The sequence below is a fragment of the Lagopus leucura genome, unplaced genomic scaffold, assembly GCF_019238085.1.
Source record: "Lagopus leucura isolate 7727_CA_CO unplaced genomic scaffold, USGS_WTPT01 Super-Scaffold_100004, whole genome shotgun sequence".
NCBI lineage: Eukaryota > Metazoa > Chordata > Aves > Galliformes > Phasianidae > Lagopus > Lagopus leucura.
In genome coordinates, this window is record NW_024962264.1 from 8,206,680 (window position 1) to 8,226,826 (window position 20,147).

The following is a 20,147-nucleotide window of genomic DNA, read 5'->3' on the forward strand; positions in this document are numbered from 1 at the left end:
ACAAAACACAGAATTCAACCATTAGTTAACAGAAGATGCATCATAATTGAACATTGGATCCCTGCCATAATCTTTATGTCAAAAACTGAATTAGACACCAGACATGAAGGAATAATCATAAGACAGAATGAGAAAGCATGCCTTAGCAGTAGTAATTAATTCTGGTAGTACAGAACACAAACAAAGAATAGGCTGAGTAAAAGCAAAGAGTGCATATTTGTCATAGCAAATACTAGATATTTTAAAAATAAAATGGTAGTGTGAGGATATCTGTCAGTACAAAAAAAAGACAAAAAGGCCACCATAAAACAAGTAATTCGCTAGAGTTCTGTCACATCATAATATTCTAATTACTGAAGTAGCTTAAGGTAGTACTGAACTATTGTATCAGTAAACTCTTGCAAGTAATTTCTTGTGGTTTAAATCACTGAATTTAATAATTTAAATATACCTTCCAAAAAGTACATCTATCCTCTAAACTGATTTCAAAAAGCATTACTTTAATGAATATATAGCCTTCCAAGTCTTAACTAGAACACACATTAAATTGAAGCATAGCCTTCCATAATGAAATATTGTTAACTTTCTCACTTCTTGTAAAGCTTCTTTAGATCAGGAATTTTGTATTTGATAAGTTTTCTTTGTTATAACTGGAATTCCACCTTTTTCATCATTAAGGACGATCTATTTAATTTTTTTCAAACACCACAGCTCCCCCCCCTCACACATCCCATTAGCTTCTTGATTTGAACTTAGATCAGATACTTCAGGAACTCAAGGCCTATATTGACTGAGATACGAGTAAGTGTGAAGGGATGGATAGAGGATGGAAAGATAACTACAGGTCTTGCACAATCTCATCTAAATACATTAACTACTTGGATTGCCAAAATCTAGCTTCATTAGTATTATGTGGTCCCTTTTTTCTTTTTTTTTCTTTTTTTTTTTTTTTTTTTTTTGAAACATCCTTCGGAGGATTTCATCTGAAATCTGAACTGAAAACATCGCAAATGTAACAAGAAGAAGAAACAATTTCATTATTGTTATTGTGAGGAAAAAAAGGAGCTTTGAAACCTATTAGAAATATTCCACTAAATTCCCTTAAGAAGCTACCAGACTAAAATTAAATTTACATAATGGTTGTTGTGCATAACACACTTTCAAGATTTTGAAGTTCTTCTAGCAGGCAGACAATAACACTGTCTAAGTAAGTGCTGAAGTGCAAGAGAAGTGATCTTGAAATGGACTGGCAAGAAATAGCACATCACTACTATTTGATCATGAGTTTTAATCTATTTAGGTTCACATACTTGGATTTAAACTTCTTCTCCTTTCAGCAAATTACACGTCATAGATTGATTGTCAACAAATTTCTCCTGAACAAAGTTTTGTGATTAGTTACAATATACCCCTTGTGTGGTATGTGGTAAGAAATGAAACTCTTTATACGTACTCAAAAACTGCCACTCAATCTCTAAATCAGCATGAGAAAACTTGGCTTTTAGTCCACATTCTGTATATTGTACCACACCACATTTGTTTCATGAACAAGTAGAAGAAACAGGAACATAACTAAAGCATTTCAGAGAAGCAAAATGAGAAATAGCTGCTTTAAAATTCCTGGTATCCTCTTCAAGCACCATCAGTAATAAGTCTCTAGAAGACAGATTGGAATAACAATGAACTATTTAAGCAGATTTTGTTAGCACCCAGTGCTATTAGCCATTCATGTTAAGTGGCTAAAACGCAGCTGGCGTAGCAGCAGCAAGATTGAGATCAAAACTGATAATTATGCACATATACATCGCTTTTCTTAGACATTAGAGTCAGTTATAATTGTTGGTTGAAGTGCCACAGGAATTATTTTCATGCATTCATAGTTCTTCTGGACATACTCATACAGCCATTAATCGAGAGAATTGCTGTGAATATACAGGTGATGAGGAACGATTTTCTTATTTCAAATGTGAACACGTATGCATAAGGTAATGTAAAACTACACTACAACTCATCCTAATATTCATACTTAATCAATAGAGGAATTATATTGTGACATCCAGTGAAAAGGAACAACTAAATTACCCTCCCCCAAGTTTAATTTCTGCTGCCCTAAATCTCACTGACTTTGATTATACTTATACAACCACTCAGAAGACTCATCACAAAACATTCCAACCTGAAGTATAAATCTCTAATGGAAAAAGAAAAGTAATTTTTTTTTCCTCACTTCCAATATGCCAATACGTTATTATAAAACTGCATGGTTCACCACGAATATTCAGAAAGTACACGGAGCAACTCTGCTTAGAAGAGTGAAAGGGGTGGTAAGGGAAAACAAGACCAAAAAATGCTTCAGAATAAAAAAAACAGGAATGTTATTTTAAATCCTCATCAGAGATCAAGCATAGCTAATACGTACCAAATGTGTACAGGTACGTGTATTGTTTCCTTCCCTGCCCCATGCTCGTACAGGGTAATGGTTCCTTCTTTAAAAGTCATGAGATGCCTTACAAAAATAGAGTAATACCTTGATAGCTGTTAAGATGGGAAAAAGTATTTATTATTTTATCTATCGTGATGAATGTTTATTCCACTAGTTACCAAAATAATATAAATTGGAAAAGAACATCAGTATCTGTGATTTATTATTATTACATTAAGACTGTAAATCTAAATCCTTTTAATCAAACTATCATCTCTCCACCTCAATGTGAAAGGAAAGCATTAAGGCAGGTGAGTTATCAAGTTCAATCTTTGCCAGATCAGCAAGAATTACCTGGAAAAGGAGAAGTCGTGCCAAGCTTGCTTCTTATGTAAATTACTTAATTTACCTTTATGAATCTATGACATTAACTTATTTTTTTTCCTTTTGGCACGTAGCTCTTCACTTCCGCATTTGTAAGTCCCTCAAATGATTTATTTTTCTCCAAAATCTTTCAGGAAAGGCAGACACTTATCAGTCCTCTCTCTTAGTTGACAGAAAAGTGCTAAAAGTACCACTTCAAACTAGAGGACTTACTTCAGGGTCACAATCATTGCAAGAAATTGCTAACAGTTCTGATGTAGCTCAAAGGCTTCTCTTAAATGCTTTTACAGCTACTGATTCACCCTCCTCACAAAAATTGCAGCAAAGCACATTTAGTCACTACTTCAAGAAAATTTGGAGCCTCTTACAGGCTCTGGATGAGTTAATGTTACAGTGATTACCCTTTACCAGCTTCATTCTGTAAACTCACATGAAAATTTCAAGATAATTCTAACAACAGTCACTTAAAAAAAAAAAATTAAAACAAAATTAATACAATTGCCTCTCCTATACCTATGTCTTTTTGACACACAAATCTTCTCCTACTTTATGCTATATTTAAACCACATAAATAAAAACCACAGTGCCAGAAGCGTACTGAAGGCTCTCAAACCAATCACTCCAAGATCAGCTCAGAATGAACTATAGAGTAATACCATTGATTAAACCTCTTCTCAGATAAGGTACTAGTGAGCAAGTAGTGATGAGAAAAATCAGACCTTAATGATTAAACTGTGAAAGACTGCATATTTTCTGATTCTAAGATACACAAGGCTGAAGTATACTCATCGCTGAAAGAAGTGTATGATAAAGATAGTCAATCCTCAACCCATTCTCTTACCACTTTTCATTGCTGTTCATTATTTTGCTTCTCACTAAATGACATCTTGCTGTTAAAAACCTCGAATGAGAACTTAAAGAACATTGTACAGATTTGGAAACACAACAGAAACTCAAAGATTTATCGAAATAACCAAAAGGAAAAATTCTTAGTGTAAATCTTTGAGAAAATACATATTCTGATGACTTGATACAGCCTATGAATACACAATAGTAAAAAAAAAAAAAAAAAATGAAAAAAATCTAGCATGATATGAATAAACAGACTGTTGATATCCTGCATCACAAGTTAACTTCTAAAAATCTGTATTCCAATTATACTTTCGAAAATATGAGTACAATAAAAAGTGTTATTGCTGTATGAAGTTAAAATTTTTTAAAACCAATCCAAGCCACACTGAAGTCAGCTAGATAAATCATAACTTGAGAGGAAACCTTTTGAAAGATATTTACTCAAGATGTACATCAAGGTTAAAAAAAAAATAAAAATCAAGTGACACGTTGTAATTTCTTTCAGAAGAAAGAAAAACTTGGCATCTAACATGGTTTTATGCCAAGTCATAAAAAAAAATCAGGCACTGGGGATGGATTATTATTCTAATTGATCAATTCCTAGAAGTTTCACTGCAATTGGAAAACTCACAAAAACCAAGTATGTTGATACACAGTAAGGCCTTTCACTTAGACATCCTTTTTGTAATCATTAGAAAGCAAAAAGAAACAGATTGATGAATACTTGTAGCTGATCAGAATGTTTTTTAATTGTGTTTTAACGTTGCTGAAGACATAATGCAGTAGTTATATCACTTTATCACAATAAGACTAATGAAGACTATGGTTAGTAATTATAAGAAGGACTTGGGTCATGTTACTAAGTGTATTCCTGATAATGGTTGAAATTGCTAGCTATATTGTAATGCAGAGGTGCACAGCCTCATGGCTCACCTGGACCACACTGAGTGAAAAGGAATTGTCTTCGGTAGTGTATACATAAGTTACTAGGAAAGTAACGCTTCCTATTTATTTCCGTGTGAAGTACAATAGATACAGGGAGCACAAAAACACTTTTTGATAGAGCATAATTCTCACCTACAAAACACTATTTTTCAACACAGTCACTACCATTTGCTATTTGCATTTTTACCAACAATGAACAAGAGTCTGCACATAACACCTAAAAATTTGCAATAGCGAAGGTGGCCCACTCTCACTGCTGCCACTGCTGAACACCACTCACATCCTCACTGTGCTCATGTCCACTGTTTGATCTGCATAGATAATCAGTAAGCATCTATAAATGTCAATGGGAGTCCTTTCCGTGTGGAGCAATTTAAATACACACCTTTGCTTCATACACACTTCCATGTCAGACACCATTTTGTCAGACTGCCTCTATTGCCAGCTGTTACACAGCAACAACATATAACAGAATATTAGCAGAGAAGTTCAACTTCTACTGCCGTTCCATCCTCCTCAGCTGTAATGGGCCAACACAATACAACAGGAGGCGCTACTTTTGGAGCAGCCCTTGTAAAATTTACCATATTGTTAATAGATAACAAAACATTTTAATTTTTTATATTTTTTTTCTGAAAAAATAGTAAAAAAGGAATACAACTATAAAACTAGTCAGATACTTGACTTCGCTTTTGGTAACAACTGCATCAGACTGGTTTGATGGTGGTGTCTGCCATTCTTAGTTCTCAAGGGGCTCATTAGAAGTTTCCACTGAAGTTTGACCCTTATTGCACTTCATCCTTGAAAACATTTCTTTACGTAAGTATGTACTGCCAAAAAGCAATGAGATGAATAAAGTGTGACTGTGAAAGATATTTCTCTCTGGTGAGACAGGGATTATGAAAAACTGGTAAAGAGACATGATCAGACCTTTGAGTTGAATATCTGATTGCATCTCTGTACATTTCACTTGAAAATTTGCAGGCAATGTATTTATATCAACTGAAAATGGTGTGATAAAAAAAAAATTTCTTCAGTCTTCAAAATTCTCTCAAAATCCTTTATCAAAATAGTAAGCGTGGCTGCATATTTTGCACTTTTCAGAACCCTGAGTTTAGCCAATGTATCCAGATGCATATAATTATTTCCCATCACTTCAGTCAGTACTGCACAGCACTGCCCTCCCATGCCCTGGTTTCAGTTCAAGACAGCATTAATAGTGCACCAGAGGTTTGGTTGCTGCTGAGCAACGGGTGCTTGACCAGGGCCACACCACGGAGAAGAAGCCACTGCCTTCATCAAGTGGGGCCAGGTCAGGGCCTTGGGTTGGACAGGCCAACTGTAATGCCTTGCTTTAAACTATCTTGATTACCAAGTAGGAAATCTTGCATTTAAAGTAAAGGATTTGATAAATTTAAGTCCATGAAGTCCAACATTTGTATCCAGTAAATTGGTAAAATTTGCAACTACAAAAATAAAGATTCTCATGGCTCTGCATTGGGACATACATTGTTCAATATTTCGTTTCACATTTATATATGTTGTGGTGAGTTGACAAGGTTGACTTGCAATAGTTAGTTATCCAGATGATAAAGATGAGATTGATCACAAAGAGCATTATCATTACATCTGTATAGAGATATGGAAAGTGATAAAAGTAATTTTCAGTGCAAGTATGGTATCAAAGTTTCACTTGGGAATGTAAAAGAGCCAAAAAAATATTTTTCTTCTTTCCTCACTTTTATACGTATTACTAAACCTTACTCTTAGCATGCTTATTTAGTTGAACAGACCACTGATTTTCCTGTCAAAATACTGAGACAATTGATTCTAATTTTCCCAAAATTATTGTTCTACCAACTGTGAAGTAGAATTCACTACAGTTTACATTTATTTCTGATAGCATACGAGTACACTCCCTATAAAGACCTTGTGCATTTTCACAGATTTTTACTCCGTCACTTCTGAAAAAGTACACACAAAGCCACACATAATATATGGCCAATAAGATATCAAGAGTCTTCCAATAAGAACTTAGATCATTCAGAATATACTCCAGATTGTGCATGCAGAATCAGAAAACAAAATCAGAGGGAAAGGGAAAAGATCCACGGATGTCCCAATAGCAGCATACTGCTATTAAGCGTAAATTTCAACTCTTGTATTTTGTGGTTACACATTCTTTAAAAGAAATCTTTTAAAGTGACATTCTATGAAGCTCTTCCTGCAATAGAACTTAAGCAAAACTTGTGTTACTGTAGACATGGAGTACTAAAAATATTGACAAGAAGGAACTGTCAATGAACATTTTCAGTCATGTGGGACAAGCAGATAGGTTAGAAAGAACTAAAACACTTTCCAAATTTTATGTTTCTTTGGGTAAATCTGCCTTGTTGTTAGAATAAAAGAGACTGATCTTTCTGCTCTGGAGTACAAAAATCCCATCAATCTCAGCTGCAAACCTTTAGATAGAACTTAAGATGAAGAAGTATGCACTTCTAAGCAGGGTACATTCAACCTGAGAATTCAATTAGGTTTAGAGGAATTGTTCCTGTATGTCATTATACATAAGTCTCGTATTCCAAGAGTCTACTGAAATTTAATAAATCAATATGTACAGAGGTTATCAAATATAATCTAATTTTCAGTTAGTAATTTAGATCAATTGCTCAGTTCACCAAGTACTCCTCTGACTTCCTTTATGGTTTAAATTAGTTCTAAACAGACTGTGGTAGTTCATCCAACTATAGTTGATATGCTACAAACACCTTCAACACACTTCACCTCCTACATCCCCTCTCATAGCATTAAATAAGGAGAAAATATACGCCTCTTCGCCACAGCAACATATGTTCACAGTGTACACTCTGCGTTATCAAAGAGGATTGCAGAACAAATATGCCTGGTACTTCCACAAACAATATTTAACTAGTATAGAATGGGCTTCTCACTTCAAACCTAAGACTGAACTAGCAATATTTCTTGATATGGACAAACATACATCTGTAACTTAGTTAAGGCAAGTGAAAACTGCTTTCAGCTTTTCACACAAGGTGTTCAATAAACTGTCTGAAAAGTGGTGGTAGGTTTTTGGTTGGCTTTTGTGGTTTGCTTTTTTTCTATTTTTTTTTTTGGGCGCCCCCCCCCCCCCCTGGTTATGTTTTTTGGTGGTTTTTTTTTTTTTTCATCTGGTTGGTTGATTTTGTTAACTGAAATCACCTTCTACTCCTACTTCTACTCCCAAATCTACAAGCCCTACAGTACAAATAAATAAAAGTTATAGACTTTGAACTTAAGGCCGATCATTCACCAAAAGGTCTCAGAGAAAAATGAGAGTACTGAAGAGCAGCAAAGGAAGTTGAAGAGAATTGCCAATTAGAAAGCTGAGAATGATGGCAAGTATATACAGGAGGAAAAAGAAAATTGTGAACAGGAAATATTTTCCCTACTATCACCAATTTCTTGGACATAAATCTGCTGAACTAAAAACAAACAAGCAAGAAAAAACAATCAACCCAATGCTGTGACTACTCTAGATAGATTGTAAAATACATTTGAGCTGTCAGAATTGTAACTAACCACTACAACTAAAGCTCACTATAACATCCAAAACAAGACTGAGAAACTTCTGCAGATGCAACTTCATCATACTGTCAGTGCACTGCACTGGTTGTGGTATTGAAGAGAACACATATATCAAGGTTTCCTTGCCCTTTGTCTGCCTCCTGCTGTCATTAGAATCTTTATTCCTACAGTCTACTTGACCACACCTTTGATCTCTGTGAGTTACATATCACCACGTTCCAAAAGCCCATTGTGAATCAAGTTTTACATCATTCCAATGGGGTAGACCAATTAATGTATGCATTTGCTACACACGCAAATGTCGGTCTTTAAAAATATATCAAAATAAAAAAACATGTAAAAATATGTAGAAATACATATTATACATACATTTTTATTTATTGCATATATATAAATACATACAAAGGGAATTTCCACCCCTTCACATACACAGCCAAGGCAAAAACCAACAAACAAAAACCCACTGAACCATGCATCACCCACACATCATTACACAAAACACTAAATAATAAAACTTGGGAAATTTTCTCTGAAATACCGAAAGTCCTATTTGTATTACTTCAAGAACTAGTTTCCAAGTTCATTCTTTTATTCCTTCCAACAGATAATAGACATTAGCCCCTTTTAAACATGCAAGAATTCAATCTCCTGGATTCAAGTTTTGTTCAGTCATGATTTCCTATAATTTTCAATAAACATCCAACACTGAAGGTATAAATATCCACCAAAAACGAAGACTGAAAACCATTTTTGTTCAGTTGTAACTTTTTCATGGGACATAATGGAAACCTCTCGGAAGATGTATTATTTTCTGTTTTACTTATTCAAGTTTGCAGACTATGCTTTATATATGAAAAGATAATTTTAATTTTGTATTCTACACTTTTTAATGCTTGTAAAAATTAAAATTCAAAGCGGTGAAGTAGTGTACTATATTAAAAAGGAGTTGCAACACTCCTGAAATGCAGAGTATTTGCGAAAAAGTAAAAATCTACTTTGTTAAGTTCAAAACAAAATATAATTAGATTAAAATACAGTACAAAATCAATATTAATAAATATGAGTACATACATCTAATACCATTTTGAAATATCTCAGAAAATGAGCTAAGTATAATCCTTGTAGGCTTTGTTTTTATGGCCCACTATTCAAGAAACAAACATGCTTAGAATATGTCTACTGAAGTATTAATCTGCTTCTATTTTACTGAAATAGATAAATCTTGCAGTATTCCTTCTGCGTGTTTGGACATGGAATAATTTGTTAGTAAACTAAACAAAAAAGCAGGTAACAAGGTACCGTATTTCGGGTTCTCATGTTATCTGTGAACTCATGATAAGCTGACTTAGGCAAGGACTTGTAACAGGATTTATGAGACGTGTTATAAGTTACAGAAACCACACACAGACTAGGGACAGCCTCTTGCTTATTCACCACTGATTGAAACACTGGAAATATCTACATGCTTTCAGGCACATCCAAGTAACTAAAACCTTCTATGCTCTACCACTCTTAGCCACTGAAAGATCTTGATGTAACTAGATACTGAAGAGAAATTATCCAAGCATTTTCCCAGTTACGGGTAAGCAGGGCCAGAATAGCCCATATTTAACAAGTTATATAAGAAGTTGTAGCAATTGTTGAAATTAAAGATAGAAATTTAAGACAGGTTAGCACCGAGACATTTTTCCCCAAAATATTTCTCAGGAAATTTAATATCCATAGATAGGGTTCAGTTATCAAAGCCAGCGTTAAGATTTCGTTCTTGCATACCCAGAATAGCTGCTTGTTTTAGCAAAAAAAAAAAAAAGTATTTCTAGTCACAGAGGTCTAAATAAAACTAAGAGAGAGTTCAATATATTTTGTTTTCTCACCTGGTGCTGATTGTTTCAACCTGTGAGTATTTCTATCATTACGTTGGTTTTTAAAAATCAGCATTCAAAATTACTACACAAACTAACATTGGACTATGTCATTGTTCCTCTCCCTTCACAATTTTTATCCAGCATAACAGAATTGAATATTAGGAATATTTTTACTTGAATTTTCTCAGTTCCATATTAAAAACAATAAACTGGAAGAGTCATCAGCAAATTCACGTCTACTTTCTCAATTAAGAATCATAAGAAAAGATGTCTTCTAAGGGGTCTGCTATAAAATCTGTAACAAAGGAGATTTAAGATGAGTAATTTGGACTGCCTATGTAAGAAAAGCATATTGCCATTTATTAAACAAGGTGTGAAAATACTATGTTTCACAGTGCCAAATTGCTCATGACATAACCCATTTTTGTTTTTTGTTTAGTTTCTAAGATCAGAATCTTCTGTTTACTCCTGTAAATTCAATTGACATTCATGAATGCTTTCTGAATGTTGTTGGAGACCTAACAGTGAAAGTGAGAACAAAGAGGCAGTGGGTGCAGGTGCATTTCAGCAGAGGTGACAGTGAGATGAAGGCAAGCCAGTTTTTATGAGCATGGCATAGAATCATAGAATCACTTAGCTTGGAAGAGACCTGTGTAAATGGCTCTTGACTCCAACCCATTGTAAAACTATTTCTTACTTCCCTGTGTTGGACTAAGAAATAAAGCCCAGCTTCTTGTATTAAAACGCAAGCAAGATTAGTGAGCTCCAACGTTGTTAATGCCATTCTAGATGATTCTAGAAAAAACTACATACCTATTTCTGTTTAGCAACATGATCAAGTACAGAGGCGTATGACATTTTGCAAGGCATAAAATATGATGAACAGATTAAGAAAAATAGAGCCCCCAGTATAAAACTCTAAGTTTTAAATTTTTCTTCAGAGTTACAGTGAAAGAACTTCCCAGGTCACAACTCACTTCTCTGGACACCTTTCCTCCAACTTCTCCATACTTCCATCTTATATGCAGTGATCTCACGCACTGCACAATATATCAAGTTCGTGAAGAGCATGCACACTTTTCCTTACATTTCTTCCTGATCTTTCAAGGCAAAAATACTCAACACTAATAGCATAGTTCCTTGAAACCATGTAAGTCTCATATGTTTGAAGGAAACGCATTTTTCTCACTTATCTATTAAACACGTGACCAAGCTAACTCAGCTTTACTAACCAGAAAAGCTGATTTGCTCTCTCTAAAATTCCATATTGCCAATATGAATTACACTCGGAAAGGCATTAAATATTTTACAACCTGTAATTTAAACAACTATGTATTTTGTTAACAGTAAAGTTTTCTGTAAAAACATCAAAAGCATTTGAATGCATCTAAGACCTTCACACAATTGCCAGCAGTAAAGCCTGCCTACGCTTTATAGCCATTTTAAAGAGCACTGAAGTTATCACCACCTTCTGTGTGAATTATTCATCAAGTTTGCTTGTCTGTCTATTAGATGTCTGCAAGATAAACACTTAAGGAGTCATTTAACTTACTATTCCAAGAGAGCAAAAATCCCCCATCTTCCAGACTTCATTCTCCTTTTTGAATTCATCATAGCTGACAAGAATTTACACAAATGATTATTTCATAAATAACTTTTGCCAACAGACACAGTTTTTCACTGTTAAAAATGAGTACATTGCTAAGATCCAGTTAGCTAGATCCATTGTAAAGCAATAATGCACTTTATTGCCTTGTGTACGCAAGTGTACATTATTTCAGGCAAAGAACTGGTGCACTAATACAAGTCCTACCCAAGAGTAGTAGTAGCCTGCTGTACAAGACTAAATAAATGTTGAACTTGAATTCATAATTTTTCAATATCCATGTACAAATTGTAGGTCATGGAAGAGTTTCAGAGTTTCCAGTGTGTGTGTTTTTGTGGAATTGCAAGTCTTTCCAAAAAAAAAAAAAAAGAAGAAAGTAGCTTGCAACTGGAAAGCTATATGCTATCCATAGGGATATATATTCTAATTCTATAGGCGTTTGAATGAAGGAGAACTAGGTGAAAATAGGCCAAGAAATGTTCAAAGTTTAGCGCTTTATTTATGGCACTGGCCAATTTCTTTTAGTAGTAATTTTATCCTCTACCTTTTCTGCTCTGCTGAACTGATTCTAGCTAGCACTGATACTGCAAAAAATAAATTAGATTAGACTAGGTCTAAGACTAGACTAGGAGAAGTTGCTTAAATAGTCTAATCTACTCATCTGAAGTAACTCATTCAGAAATACCTGAAGAACTCAGGTTTCTCTGCACCCATTGGCTTTCTTACCATACAAACTTCATTGTTATGCAATCACTATAATCAGAGAGGTTTTTCCCTTCCACATTTCCAGTTCTCTGTAAGACTAAGCAGATGTACTCAAAATACAAACGCAACCAGCATTTACCAGTTTGAGAAACTCCTGCAGTACAAAACATGATCATCATCAGGGAACTCTCAAGGAAGAGACAGTGCTCTACCCAAGTGGCTTCAGAAATTGTAATGCAGGCTTCTGTAAGGTAAAACCTAAGTTGCAAGATTCTCTGCACTTACAGATTCTGTCCTTAGAATTTGTAAAATACCATGGCCTTATCCTGTAACTAATGTGAAAATCATGGAGGATTTAAAAAAATTATGTAACATGTTGACATCATACATGAATAAATTTTGAAGGGTCTGCTTCTTTGCAATAGGCACTGTGAGTTTCTTGAAATCCAGTGTTAATAAAGATTCTGTAACAGAATTAATTTAGGCAAATCTCAAGCAACTTCAAAAAATAAGGAAAGACAAGTGCAGAAATCGTGAAAGATGATTGATACAAAATAACCTAACAGAATTTTAACTTTAAAAAATGTTTATCACAACCTGCACACAGTCTAATGCAGCTCATCCACATGAAACCAAGCAGTGATGCCAAGTTAATTGTGTTTTCAAGTGTTTTTGGCCGGAATAACTTTCCACAGGGGTAAACTACTCATAGTAAGCAGTCTCACTTGTAAGCATCGCTCTCCTCAAGCGTGAGCTTGTGTGCTGTGGGACAACTCTCCTACTCACACCTCACTGAGAATTAATTACACCCCACTGTATTTTTATAAGATATAAATGAGCAAAAGGATTCATATGCTGGTCATTAATGCTGCACGTACTCTCAAAAATGTGACTGGAAGTATTGATCAAGAAATAACACTTAGCCACAGCTCGAATAAATGCTATAATATCATGTGCAGAGCAGATCTAGCAATAGCTCATCGCTGCTAATGTTTAATGATATGAAATATTCCTTGGATTTTATTCTGTATTTTTTTCATTGTAGTGTTATGCAGTGAGTACATGTTTTCCTATACAAAACAAGAATCCACTGACAAATCCAGATGTGAGGTTATTCTCAATATATCAGAGTAAATATTGGTTTCCATGGCAACAATATATGCTGGGAGTGCTCTCTTGTTTTGAACACACAAGAGAATTTATACATCATCTTCAGTGTCAAGGGAAGTTTGCTACTATATGAATGTCAGAAAAAAAAAAAAAAAAGCAGCAATAACCAATAGCAATCAGAGCATTAAAATAAACTGCCATCTTTGCTTACCCTTAATTGAAATCCTTTTGAAAGTCACTGCCTTATCTTAACTCACCTCTGTTTTAATCAAACTAACACGCAAAAAGTCTTAAAAAGAAATAGAGATAGATATATTGCCTTCTGAAAAGATTACTTTTCTTTTTAATGCATGTTAAGTGTCATCAACAGTATGCAGAGTACTTTCAGAGCCCTTTTGGGAATACTGACATCCCTTCAGCAGTAAATAATGTCACAATTTTAACATTGACTTGAATACTAGAAGTTAATATGGCTACATACATTGAGGAGTGGGAGAAAGAGATTCAAAAGGCCAGTATTTCAAGGGATTTTTTCCTCAATGTATTCTTTTCAAACACAACTTAAAATACACACCTGTCCACAGAAGATTACTTCACCCCCAAAAAATAGTTGCATACTACCATTAGTGGGAGTATAGCACATCTGAGCTTGCAAGATTTGTGGTCTTCGTTCAAGGTCAGGTTTATTTTCTCTTTCCCCCGTTAACTCAGTATTATAAAAATATGAGTTTACATTTAATTAAATGCAACCAATGATGTCATGCCGAGTGGCAGCAGAAAGAAGCTTACACTGAATCTGGGCAGTACTGCAATAAGGATGGTATTTCCAATCCTTCACTTGAACTTTCATCATAAATCCAGTAGCACACTGTAAAGATGAAAGATGCACACAAAATTAATGCTATTCATCTCAGTAACAATCAATCCATATAGTTACATTTTTATATTTTCTGCATTTCTATCTTCTGAACACCTTCACCTCAGCTAAAGCCTCATCTCCCAAGGCCTGGAAAAGTCTCAAATAACAGCAATTTTTTAAAAAGTAAAATCACCCTGAAGAGGTCAAAGAAGTACCCCTTCTTTTAGTAGAGCTCTGGGTTATTTAAAGTCATTCATCTTCAAAATGGATTTAAACTTTCAGAAGACATCAATTCTTTGCCCATTTGTATTAGAAAACAAACACGCAGCCAAATATTTATGATACTTTGAGTACATACACCTCAAAATAAGACTTTGAAATGAAAGAGTTTTACCAAAAGATCTATTTCAAAGCACGTAAACTAGAAAGACACAGATATGTGATATGCACAGATATGCATGCACACACAAACATGCCAGTGTGTAAGGTGAGAAGTAAACTGTAAGAGAAAAGTAAGGATAAAATAATTAAAAAAACAACACACCGCTTCCACAGATAGAGTGGTTTGTGGAAGAAAGGACCTTAAAGATCATCCAGTTCCAAATCCCTGCCATGGGCAAGGCTGCCAGCCACCAAGGCAGGCTGCCCCACCCAGCTTTGTCTTGAACACCTCCAGTGATGGGGCACCCACATCTTCTTTGTGCAGCCCGTTCCACTGCGTCACCGCCCTCAGAGGAAAATATTTCCTCCTAGTAACTAATATGAATCTCCCATCTTTTAGTTTTAAATCATTCCCTCTTGTTCTATATTTATCAGATATGTAAAACACTGGTCCTCTTGAAAAGCTCTCTTTGAGTACAGAAGGGCAACAGTGATATCTCCTTGAAGCCTTCTTTTTGTCAAAATGAACTACACCTTCAATCTTTTTTTCATAGTAAAGGTGCTTTAGCCCTCTGATTGCTTTCATGGATTCCTTTGAATCAGCTCCAACAATTCCATTTTTTTTTGCACTAGGGACTCCAGGTCTGGGAGCAGTACTCCAGATGGTGCACACAAGGGTAGAACAGAGGGGGACAATCATCTCCCTCTCCCTGTTGCCATTCTTCTTTTGATGCAGTCTAAGAGATAGAAGATAAAAAAAAAAAAATTCCTACTTCATCTCAATTTTTCGAATGTTTCATCAACACCCTGTTTTTTTTTGTCTTTTTATTAAGAAAAAAAAAAAGTATTGATACTTGAATTCTACTTACTTTATTGCACTAATTCTTTTGAGCTCTCTAACTCACCTCTCAGGACTTCCTCCTATAACAGTTGTTTGAAACCAAACAAACACAAGAACTCTTCTTAACTCACATGCCTCCTATAATATCATTCAAGGGTTTATATAAATTAGCTGTTAATTAGCTGACCTGCTAATTATGTCATTAATTAACTCGAAGTACCTGTGTTAGATATAAAGTGAGGGAAAAAACAGTCTGGCCTTAGGGATAGGCCCTGTATTTGAACACTGTTCTAGGATACTAAATTTTGCTGTGCAATACCTACCCTATCTCAGGAAAGTAAAAAAATCCAATTAGTACTCTACAGAAAAAATGAGCAATGCAACCAGCGGTCCTTTTTATTTCTGTCCCTCACAGACCTCATTCTTCTAAGCTAGATATACTACACCACCCTCATTTCATCCCTCACCATCAACCTAGAGTCTGTATGTAATCACAGTCATCTCTAGTACCATATTAAAAAGAATTCTGTATACCTTAATTCCCTTGCTGTCTATCTCACTGTTGCCCCTTTTGACTCAAAAGAGAATATACATTATTTATTCAGTTTTGCCTATATCTTTCTCCATAAATAATGTCTTTCATTGCTTTGAGAAAACAGGCATCGGTGGTTTAAACTCCATGCAAAGAGTTAAAAGAGGGGAGATTGCTGTTGATCTAGATGCAGCAATTGAGGGTGTGTAGCTTGCGTCTGAACTATAAGGCACAAATCAAAGTGTCTTATTTTTTTTGAGGTCCAGGAACTTCAGTAATTTACCCACAGCAGCCCTCTTTCACCTCACTGGAGTAGACTTTGCAAAACCTAAACTTTTCCCTGTTCCGTTTTTGCCTAAAACAAAATTGAAATTATTTTTTTCTTAGCATATGAGTGATATCTTTCTGAATTTCTCATTTAAAAGAAGAGAGCTTAACACTTGTACTGCAGAACTTTAGTTGTAAATAGTCAGCAAAGTTTAAAAACCTTCACAGAGCACTAGAGGGAAATCAACACACTTCCACAGAAGACAGCTAACGTAGAAAAAAAAAAGACCTCAATATATGTTTATTTACTCACTTGCTTCATAACTGAAATCAAAGTCTGTCATTTTGTTGCTGAGTGCTAATGGTCTATAAGGTATTTTACATGAGCTGTATATTTCATTAAGTATTTTACTATTAAGCGAATATTTGAAGATAAAAAAAGAGATCAGGGCTTCAACTTTCATGCAAACACCTTAAAAAATAGAAAAAATAATTTTCTCTGGCTAAAAGAATCTTTTTCAAGTGACACTGCTTCTGCAGGAGAGACAGAAAAACAATACTTCGTAGATGGCAATACAAAAGAATAAAAATCTTGACTAATTCTTCTCTGGTGAAACATAAGTAAACAACTTACTGAAACCGATAAATAATAATTTAAAGCACATCAGATCCCAGGTATTTCCAAACAAACAGGTAGCACAATGAATTTTCTCTACCTTCGCAAGGCAGTATTTTCTGCCTTTTTTCATGATCTGAGTGTCTAGCTGAGTATCTGTGAAAACCCTTGAACAACTTACACAGAAGATCTGTCTGACAGCAGGCTCTACCAAGTACAGTCCTTATCCTTTTACGCCCCTTCCCGTTGCCCTTGTCTTCTGATTTGTTCAAAATGCTTCTTTTTTTTTGTTTTTTTTCCTGTTATTTTTCCCCCCCTGAGGGATTCTGGCTACTCTTTGATGAGACAAACCCTCGTTGCTATATCAGCTGAAGTCAAAAACAATGTTCTATTCAAGCATCCCATTGTTACAAGTAGAAGCTATATTTACATGAACTTCTCTCACAAAACCCCTATGAGCTCAAAGATAGATCAACACAGCTCTCAGAGAAGTAGAAAATACTATAAAGTAGATAACCTTCAGGATATTTTTAAACCCACAAAAGCATACAAAATTATGTCCAAAAAGAATGCAAACCTGCTAGCTTATGTTGAAGATATAAAATTTACAGAGTTTAGTATACAACATTATATGAAATCAGAGATGTTTTCTAAGCAAAATCCAGGAGAAAAAAAAAAAGTAAAAAAAAAACAACAAAATCTACTTTGGTAATTCTTTTCTTCCAGTGTATCCAGAAAGAAATCACATGTGGCTTTGTTCATCCTGCTATACTTGGTTACTTGCAATAAACTGTTAGGTATGGTTATCTTCATAGGAGTTTCTCTGTAGCATAGTAGTAATGCAAGTTGGCTTAAAGATTTAGTTAAGTTTAGTGTGGACTTTTCAGTAATAAGTTTGAAGCAAAGTCTCCTATGTCATATCAGTAAGAAAAGGCATAAATTTGTAGAAAAATAAAAGACTGAGAATTAATGAAAATTGTTCATTACGACAAAAAAAAGGAACTGCATAATTCAAACCCTATTTATCTAAATATAGGACTGTGTAGGAATTCAAAATCATAAGATAAGTAACTTCACATCATGGTTGAGACAAACTAAAATTGAAGTCAGCCCATAAGATACAGACTTCTCTACAGAAAGGGCTGTTAAGCTCCGGAATGGGCTCCCCAGGGAGGTGGTTGAGTCACCATCCCTGGATGTGTTTAAAAATCTTTTCAATGTGGTGCTCAGGGACATGATTTAGCAGAGGGTTGTTAGTTAGAGTAGTGTGGTTAGATCATGGTTGCACCTGATGATTTTTAAAGGTCTTTTCCAACCTGAGTGATTTTATGTGCACAGTCTAACAGGTGATATTTTCTCAAAAGGAAGTTTGCAGAAGCTACCCATACTTAATCACAGATTTCCACTGATTTATCACTTACTAGAAATAAAACATTAGAAAATCTTGAAAATGTATCATCAGTGGAAATACTGATATTGATGCACCCCGTACAGCCATTGGAAATGGACCCTGTGGCCATTACCATCTTCCTGACATTACTGCATGTTTCTATTTTACCTCTCAGGAAAACTGGGGGAAAAGATAATTCAGTTTTCATGCACATTATAAGGTTCTCATTTTCTTAAGAAAGCGAGTAGGTGACAACCTCTGCCAAGTTTAATGCTAGTTCTCACAATCTATTTACTAAATCAGTAGTAACAAGACCATGACTGCTAAGTTTCCAGTAAGTATCCAGTAGGCCTTTAATGTTAATATAAGTTCATGAGCAGAGTCCCATTTTGCTCATTTTCCACTATGAAGAATAATAAATTCAGGTAAATCCATAACCTTAGGATGTTTAAAAAGTTAATAAATAAAACCAAAAACAGTAGGAAGGAAGTACCAGTTTAGAAGTTAAATGAAATTTGCATTATCGAGAGTCACCACTACATATAGTACTCCAGCTTATTCAAAGCTACGAAGAAGAAATTCAGCAATATTTATTTTCTCTTGTACACTAGAAGCACATCAGAAAATGTGCATTGCATCCTGATGATGGGTGAAGCCCAAATTTTAACACCTGTCTTCAGATATAACATGGTTACACACATGCCATTCATTCCCATTACCATGAAGAAGGAAGCAAAACTCTTTGCCTAAAGGCTGCAGTGTTCATCCAGCTAACAGCTGAAGAATTAATTGGGAAAATAGTTCCTGATATATGAATATTTCTTTCTCACATAAGTGAGCTATTTACTTAATTCATATTAGGAAAATAAAAATCATGAGCTTGAATTAATCTTTGCCGCCTCAGGCCTACTGGTTCTAAAGGTTCTCCATTACAAGTGGAGGACAGTACAGCTAAGTTCTCAAATCTGCTGCTGATATAGCTGGGCAACCTTCACATGCATTTAATGAATTAGTGCCAAATTATTCCAACACTAATTCTGGTTCCTGCTGTCTTAGTTGGAAGCAGTCCTAACTTTAATGCTTCACATGCCAACCTGCAGTTTAGTTTTTGTGTTTTTTTTTTTTTTTTAATTGTTATGGTTTTACTGTATAGGGTCATGTACATTCTCTACATCTAGCGGTGAACAGCTATTAAATAAACTCCTATTTTTCTCATTTGTGAATTGACTGGAAATAAACTGAAGATGTCTACAGATATATTATTGATCAAACATACATTTGTGGGTAAGCTTTAAAACAAACAAAAAGGTCAAGTAGCGTCTTAATGGTTGAAACTGTTCAGTGAAAAGTTAATTGTTTATGTCATGTAGCATGCCATGTAGAAAATAGCAAAAAAAAATACTTCCTTCTATAACAAATACACATTGTCATGGTAGTGGAAATTTTAGAATGCTCATACTGTCACTAGGTCTTAAAAAAATAAATGGTAATTTCCCTGAAGTCTCAGTTTTTCCAAAGTTCTGGATGTCAGTCTAAGTACAAAGTTTTTAATCTACCATAGTCAGTAGTTCCTGATAGACTGCTTTAATAAATAATAGCAATGATCAAAACAGGATTGGCGAAGATCCAGAAATAAAAGGCAAAACCAATGTCTCTTTTTTTCTCCTTTTTTATTCTTTTTTTTTTCTCCCCCTACAATGAGGATAATGAAAATAATGCATATTTTTGGTGCAGGTCCATCAATTAAGAAACAATTTCAATATTCAACTTTGGGTAGCACTTCGCAA